Source organism: Triticum urartu, unplaced genomic scaffold (assembly GCF_003073215.2).
Source record: "Triticum urartu cultivar G1812 unplaced genomic scaffold, Tu2.1 TuUngrouped_contig_6801, whole genome shotgun sequence".
Classification (NCBI taxonomy): Eukaryota; Viridiplantae; Streptophyta; class Magnoliopsida; order Poales; family Poaceae; genus Triticum; species Triticum urartu.
The window spans coordinates 1-8,988 of record NW_024117592.1 but is presented as its reverse complement, the minus strand read 5'-3'; the positions used below and the strand labels follow the sequence as shown (position 1 = coordinate 8,988).

Below are 8,988 nucleotides of genomic sequence, written 5' to 3'. Positions count from 1 at the left end.
CGCGTTCTGGGGGAATAGGAGCGGGCAGACGCTCGGGCGCCGGGGGATAGACCCGCCGCCGCCCCCCCTCCATCGATCTGCCGGCTTGCTAAGAATGGATCGCCAGCAGCGGCGCGGGATCTGTGGTCTGGCACAGAACCAAGAAAGAAAAGGGGATTCAGGATCTCAATGGGAAACACAAAAACGAATAAGGCGCATCCTGGACGAGCGCTGCGAGTATTATGGCAGTATGCAGACTCGATACCTACCTATGGCCGTCCGCCGGAGAGGCTCCCGGGGCGGCGAGCAGGGCGCTGTGTGGGGAGAGAACTGATTCGTATTCTCACGGGTATGCAGTGGGGAGATATAGAAGACAAAAATGTGCAGAGCCTACCCGTGATGCTGTTACCCTACGACGAGGGTAATACGTAGGCTAAACCAGTATTCCTGTCGGACATCTCTAGGTAAACCGCGACTATTCGACCGCCAGGATAACGCGGCCCCGGCGCAGGTGCTCGAAAAATCCGCGTCCCTTTCTAGTCTGAGTGCACGGCCGAAAAAGGAAGATCACAGGATGCTCCTAGGAAGTTGTGCGCCCCATCCTTCTCCCTCCAGCAGTGCCGTTTTCGATCCGATCGATCTCTCCAGGTCCACATATGGCCCACAAAATCACAAACCGATTTTATTAGGGTTAAATCACACACGTAGATCGCCTCAGGCTTCCACACTCCACGGCTCCTCCTCCTCCTGCCCGGCCTGCATGGAAGATTTAGTAGTATTCTGTAGCCTGGATGGAGTCTGATGCTTAACCTGAACAATCTGGACGTTGGTGAAGACAGCGGCGAAGCGCTCGGCGACCTCCCGGCCAAGGGGCGCGCCACCGACGGCGATGACGAGGAGAAAGGAGAGGTCGCGGCGGCGTGCCTCCTCGGACTTTATCATGGCCGCCAGGACGGGCCGCGCCGCGGGCAGCAGCGTGATGCGGTACCGCTCTATCACACGCAGCGCGGCACCGAAGTCGAAGCGCTCCATGAGCACGGCCATGTCCTTCATGGACATGGAGCGCAAAACCATCATGAACCCGAAGACGTGGAACAGGGGGAGTGGGAGCAGCGTGAAGGCCGGCGGAGGAGCCGCCTTTGCGCCTGCAGAGGACAGACTCTCGTACGCATCGGATCTGAGGGCGACGCACCTGACGTGCCCGGGCAGCTTGGCGGCGACCTCGGGGGCCGCGAACGCGACGACGGGCCTGAAGAGGGCAACCTGGTGCGCGTACTCCTTGGGGGTTGAGGCCGGGTTGGCGGGGGACACGACCTGTGTTTTGAATTTTGGCCGAAAAAAATGGATTTCGGCCATCTCGGCCTGGGGCGAAATCTATCTTTCGGGCTAAATTGGTCAAATTTGACAAATCTTGGTTAAATTTAGTCAAATTTTGGTGAAAATTTGGCCAAAATTTTTTAAAATGGCCGAAATTCGGCCATCTCGGCTGGGGCGAGAAAATCTCAAACCGAAAATCAAAACACAGGACACGACGTCGCCGATGGACATGAGCCCGAGTGGAGCACGGGGACCTCGAGGCCGAGGGCGCGATGACCAAGGCAACGTCCCCGAGGCAGAGGCCGAGGGAGGACCAGAGGCCGCCTGCAAGGGAGCGGGCGGAGGCGATGACGGACGTGTAGGAGACGACAATGCCTGTGGCGTCGTCGACGAGCGCAGGGTGGTCGGGGAGGCGAGGAGCAAGAAGGCGTAGGCCGCGGCCGCGGCCGTGAGCTGGAGCGAACGCTGTGGAAGGTCCGAGTGGCCGCATAGAATCCGCTGGGCGGGTCCATCCCCGCGGGCGCCGCCGCCAGTTCGGCCATTGGGAGTTTTACTTTGGTGTGGTGTTTTCGACGGAGAAAGGCGTAGAACAGGAGGAGGAGGAGTGATGTGGCTTATCCCAGTCCTCCCCGTTGCAACTGGCAGATTGCAATGGAGGCAGCGGTGGCAGCAGAGGGCGGCGGAGGGAGGTGGCGGCAGGGACGGACTAGGTTGGGGCGGTCCGACCAGGTGGGGAGGGGCGCGCGGTCTGACCAGATGGGGAGGGGCAGCTGTTTTATGTGCGTAATTTGCAAAAGACCCCTTGTTTTCCTGCGTATTCAAGCGGCTGGAGATGAGGTAGCAGTCAGTGCCCACGTGGCACTAGTTGACCGCTGCCAAATCAGCGAATACATAGACCAAACAGTATAATGGACCGTATGTGAACCCCTAGGACAAGTTTAGGGATGGTATTTCGGGTATTTTGTACTATGGGGACTAAAGTGGCCATCGACGCAAGTTAAAGAACCTATAGTGAATTTTTCTCTTTAGAAAAAAAGCAACTCTAACAACTCCCTTAAAAATCTTTTTGTAAAACTAGTTTTTGGACTTTCCTTGAAAGTTAGGGGAAGTTTTCCAAAAGCAACTTTTGTCGGTTCCCCTCAACTTCCTCCTAATCATTTTTATTTTATTTTTAAGGGTTTTATCATTTAGGTCATTAATTGTGTCTCATTACTCAGTTTTGCCATCAGAATTTACAACTACTCAAAAATGCCATCGTTTCATGAGATGCTTGCTCAAAAATGCCATTAGATACCTCAAAATTTCCATCGTTCCATTAGATGTTTTCTCAAAAATGCCATTAGACAACATTATTGTCAGGTCAAACCCATTGAAAATGTTATATGACCATAATACTCCTAGACCCACATGTTAGCTTTCTCAATCTTACAATAATAAGTGTGAACCTCACTTGTTAGGAGTAAGCAAGCGAATAATTCTAAAGGAAAATATGTATGTTGTTAGGATCAAGTGGGATACACACTTTTTCGTAGTGAGATAGAGGGAGAGATGACATGTTGGTCCATGTGTATTTTGGTCATTATAATATGGTAAACAAGGTTTGAGCTGACAGTAATGATGTTTGGTGACATTAAGCAAGCGCCTAATAGAGTTGCATTTACCCCAGCGCGAGAAAGAATTAACAAAATACCTGAAGACACATTGCAAGATCATGCTGGAACTCGGTTTTAGTGTCAACTTGCATTTTGTTCTCAAAAAGCAGTTTTATTAACTCTGAATAAAGAATGCACAAACCCTCTGACTTATAATAGTCTGAGCATCAGAAACCAATTGAAAAACAGTAAAACTGAGCCACCTAGGCCCCTCCACAGCGATTTGGCTCTCTAAACCGTCCGATTAGTTCATTCAACGTTGTCGATTGTCCCGTCGTTTCACTGTGCATGCCCGACAGCCTTTTACCACTCCACCTCAAGCGTCCCGGACGGCCCAACACTAAATGGGCTGCTGCTCCGATGAACGACTTGGAGGCCCTCTAATGCACTGACGTTGGGTAGCCTGCGATCGTGAATAGACGGTTGGTGTCAGCGCAGAGGCAGGGGAGGGAGCACGCGAGGGCCGCATGCCTCTCCAGGTGATGGCGGCGGCGACGGCGACGGCCTCCTCACACCACCGCACACCTTCCCTAAAACATATACCCGACCGCCGTACACATTCCCTGAGCAGCAGCAGACCACCGCATCCTCTACTTCCTCTTGTCCTCCCATCCTCCATCACTGTTCGAACAACATCGACCCCCCGACGGAGGAAGAAGATGCCCCTCATGGTTTCCCGGTAGCTTCCTTTGATGCTAAGGTGCTCGCTGAAGGGGAAGAAAAAGAAGCGATGAAGAATAGATGGTGTGCAGACGCCGCTGGAACCCTCTGAATTAGCCCCTCCCACCACTTCCATCTGAGGCTCGGATCCAATTCTTGCAATCAACTCCAAAGGGATCTCTCTGGCGACGGCGATGTATTTCCGGTGAGCGACATCCAGTTTCTCCAGTGTGCTCACTTCAGGAAACAAACACATGAGGTACGAGCACTGTAAATCCCTTTTTCCTTGTACTTCCTCTGAACTTGAGTCAGACGAGTGTTTTTCAGGTGGTCACTACACCATGAGATACAGACTAGAGTTTTCTCTCTGATTGGGTGAATGTATTTTCTTGACTGATTCTTACGGGTCACACAATTCTTATCTGCCCGTCTATTGCTGCCAGGCCTCAGCAGTCAGCATATTATGCGCTTTTCTTAATTCTGAATTTCCAATTCTATTTGGATTGGATGCAATGAGTCATATTCAAAGACATCCTCGCATTCATTAGAACTGAAGTAGTATATACCCATGATTCAAAACAACGGTACCCGTAAACCACCTGCTAATGGTAAAAATTATTGGCAAATGGGTATGTAGTGTCAGTGTTAGTTCAGTGGACCGGTCAATCAAACCCGACCTTGAATTTGTAAATACGTTCTATCAGAAGGAAGGATCGCATTTCTATATATTCGTCCCTTGGGTGTTCAAATGCAAGTAGACACAAAATCATTGGTGTTTTACTGCTTCAGAGTGTTAGAACTGAACTTGAAGTTACGTATTCAAGCAGAGTTCTTGCTTAATTAAGCAATCATTCTTCTATCAAAATATCAAACATTCTTTCTCTATGGCTGTGGACTTGAAGCAATGTATCTCGAACCATTAAAAATATATAATTCATTTTAAATTCCCATATATCATTCAGATATTTCTAATATTATTTTTAGAATGGACGGGCGCGGCAACGCGCGCCTTGATGGACTAGTCTAGTATTATAGTTGGGGCCATGGAACTGGGAGAACTCCTGCATTAGATATCATGGTTAAGAACATTGCATGTCATGGTTAAGAACATAGACAATGATGCTACTAAATAAATAGCCATGGACAAATTATTTATGAAAAGAACGAGGACCATTGGATATCATGGTTAAGAAAATTGCAGAAGAATGATGCTACTAAATAAACATGCATAGACTAATTATTCTATGCAAAGAATGAGGCTGATCCATTCATCCCATGTATACAATATTAGTAAGAAAATATTTGGTACTTGCCTATACCATTTACTTGACTGTATCTACTCAACTGTCGATGTATATTTACTCCACTCCTTGCCCTCCCATGCAGCAAACTATTTATCAAACTCGGTCGGGGGCTTCTTCGTTAAAGCAATGATCTTCCCAATATAGCCTAGATCTTGAATATACTACACGAATTGTAGTGTAGTATTAGTGCATCTGAACCATTGCGTCACAAAAATAAATGACCAAAATTTATTTGATGTATTGTAAAAGGACTCTATAATACCAAGCAGTATGCAAACAAGGCATACTTATGTAGAAGGATAAAGGATATAATTAATCTTAATGAAAGACATCTCGTACGAGTGATGTCCAAAGGCACATAGGTTTATTCTTTGATTTCCCCGGTGGCGGTCTTCACTTGGCCAACGGTTTACACAACGTGGCACATGCATTAATTTGATAATACAATAAAATCGGACTTGTTTCACTAGTATAAACACAAAGACAACCAATATCACGAGCCCGTGGGAACTTCATTCCTAAATAAATATAGTGCATCACCAATCCTGGAAGTGAATCTGGGATTTAGCCATGTGCTTAGACCCAATATACCTGTCTTAAAGATAGAGAACAATTATATAACCAATCTGACCCTTCCTAGTTCTAACACGAGAGCTCTTTCATCGATGCATTTGAATAATTACATGAATCGTGGTTTAAGGAGGGGGGGGGGCATGGCCCCCCTATTCTTCATTTTCTTCCTCGGTTCTTTCTTTTCTTCGATTCTTCTTTTCAAGAAAAAACAAAGAGGTGTACTGGACGACTTGCATAGTAAAGTGTAGTAAATTTATTCAACATGCTTGGGAGCCGAACTTCTTATCCATGGTCATTAATGAGAACTCGGTGCGACTGTGTTGGTCATGCCGATAAGGAGGAGGACATAGAGGCACGTACCCAACACAACTCTCTGGGACTCCCACTAGGAACCCATTGGACTCCATCCTCTGCCGCTAGATATATGTACCGTTGAAACCTTTCATCATATTAGATGAATACGACTTGGTTCATCTAGCTACATGTTGTAAAATGTAAAAATGTGATACTAGTTTATTACTATAATTTCAGAGAGGTGTATTTTTGTATTACTATTATTGTTGTAAATCAGAGTAGATCAAGACAATTCTAACTAGATACTCATAGCTAGTCACACAAGTATTTTAGGAAGCAAAATTGGCACCATACTATGTAGTAAATCATGCCTAGAGTTCACTTACTGTGAACAAAAGCCCGAGCCTCCCGCGTCTGCTGGAGCTGAGCATGCAACTTGGTAATCGTCTCCTCTTGGTCCCTTTCATGATGGATCCAATAGTCTCGCCCTATGTGCATGTTGGGCGAATTTTAACTCCAGAGTGCATACGCAAATATCCTTGTTCTTGATCTCTTGGTTTGCTTCGTGGAACTTGTGTTGCAACCAAAAGGCGCTATATATACCATTGGGTTGAAGGCTACAATCTAGTAATTAGAGGAATCATGATTAAGGTACTCGCCGGGTAGGCGTAGTGGGGATGGGGGTGGGGGTCTAAAGGATGTATGGTGTCCTTAGGGACATGTATACATAGACTTCCCAACTGTCATCTTCAAGGTCAAGTTGACCCCAATAGGGGAGCAGCGATAGTGGGGCGTCGGCTGCTAGTTCTGGCGGTTTTAGTGGTCATTCGGTGGTCTCAGAATCGCGATGTATTATTTCATATGTTTGAGGTGCTTTGTATTTTTAGTGAAATTTTGATAATAGATCGTGATAATTTTTGCAAAAAAGGATGTATGGTGGTTCGTTTTTTCAGGCAAATATACATGTTAAATGTATTAGCTTCTATACTGATGTTGCATCTCTATAGTTTTTTCTTTTACTTATTCATGTCAAATATGCTAATGCGTCAGAATTTAGATTTGTTGATATTGTTGCTCGTATTTTGGTACTCCAATTTGGAAGTATTGTTTTACAGGAAAAAAAGTAGTATGAGAACCAAGCTAGAAGGGTGAGAAGGGGAAGATAATCCTCAACCTGAAGTTTAAATAACTTATTTGGTTGTTAGAACAAATTTCATGTGAGATACCTACATATGTAAATCATTGGAACATATTTTTTAGCTTCTTCCAGATGTGCCAATTTCTCAAGGAAACTCCCCTTTTTTTTTACCTTAGGTATCCACTTCTGAAACGTTCGCATGAGCATCGCCTTGTATTAGGATAGAAAGATATACGTCAAAAAATAAAAAAAAAGATATATCATAGTTCATATTCTCTTCCCGACATTTATAATCATAGGGAGTTAGGGACATCGGGTTTTATTTCTGGTACAAGGTGCCAAATTGATGTACTTCTATAGGATTTCAGGATGGGTGTATCACACCCCTTGTTCCGATTGCATTCAGCTGTAAATGTCATGGCCTATGTTTATTGTGATCAAATGGTGCACATGTAGTGTGTCACTTGTCAGCAACTGAGAAGGTGAAGAGTGACAGTTGCAATGGGCAACTCTTAACTAGTGATTTCCTATGTATAGCGACAGATATCCGTCCAATCGCCCGTTCATCGTCCAAGTTGGGCTGGCGAAATAAGAGGCAAATGGGAGGGATTAGCTGGAACGGTTTGGGGTCCAATCCGGTTTTATCGGTTGAATATTCTAGACGGTTCCTGCCAAGTTTTTTTTCATTTATTTACTGGTTCTTTTTGTGGTTTTAATTTTTTGTTTTCTTTGATTTATTTTTCTTTTTTGGTTCTTTTTTTGAATTTGTTTTTAAAATATCCAAAAAATGTCCAGGACCTCAAAAAATGTTTTCTTTTCCGAAAAATCTTGTGTTTAGAAAAAATGTCCATGTTTTTTTTTTCAAAATATTCAGTTTTTAAATTACTTGAAATTTCAGTAATAATTTATAATTTAAAAATGGTTACATTTCTTCAATAAGTGTGTGCATTTTCCAAAGAAGGTTCTGGATATGCAAAATTTTACTCGGAATTTCAAATAATGTTTAAAAATTCAAAAAAGTTGACACTCTACAAAATTTGTTTGCATACATTTTGTGATTTCATGAAAAATGTTTCATATCCATGGATTTTTTTGGATCCATGAACATTTTCCAAATTTGCAAGTAGTTTTTGTTTTTCACGAACATTTTTGGAAATATGTAAATAATTTTAGATTTTTCGAAAATTTGTTTGAATACATGAACATTTTTAAAAAAATTTACTCAGCATTAGAAATAATGTTTAGAAACTCAAAAAGTTGACATTTTACAAAATTTGTTTTGCATACATTTTATGATTTCATGAACATTTTGCATATCCATGGAGTTTTTGTTGGATCCATGAAGATTTTTCCAAATTTGCGAGTAGTTTTTGGTTTTCATGAACATTTTTTGAAATATGAAAATAATTTTAGATTTTTTTGAAAAGTTGTTTGAACAGATGAACATTATTTTTTCAAATTTTAATCACTATGAGAAATAATGTTTGAAAACTCAAACAGTTGACATTTTACAAAATTTGTTTGCATACATTTTCTGATTTCATGAACATTTTGCATATCGATGGAGTTTTTTTTGGATCCACGATGATTATCCAAATTTGCGATTAACTTCATGCTTTTTTTCAAGTTTATGCTTTTTTTCACGATGAACATTTAAATTCATGCTTTTTTTCAAGTTCTCAGAAAAAATAGAATTCGTGAACAATCTTTTGAATCCGTGTGCAACTTTTAAATTCCTGAATATTTTTTTATATATCAAATTCATGATTTTTAAATAGATGAAAGGGAAACAACTCGAAAAAAAATTGATGTACGCCCGCTCGCTCTTTTTCAGTCGAGTTGTCTCGCGCGCTGGTTTAGGCCCATTAGCACACGAGCGACCCGGCCCTGGAACCCAATCTTCTGCAAGGCCGCCGGCAGCGTATAAGAATTGGACGAGCGCTAGGGTTCCACCCTCTCTTCTCTCCCCCCTCCCTGCGCCGCCGCCTCCGTCCGTTGTAGCACAAGCAGCTTGCGCCGCCTCCTCCGTCGTCCCATCCCCAACAGCCGAAGAAAGGTTCCTATACCCTCT

General features: G+C 43.7%; 1 pseudogene; it reads right to left on the bottom strand.

The window, feature by feature from the left end:
- Window positions 1-693: 693 nt before the first annotated feature.
- Window positions 694-1,838, bottom strand: LOC125531102 (annotated as a pseudogene).
- Between the last annotated feature and the right edge of the window lie 7,150 nt (window positions 1,839-8,988).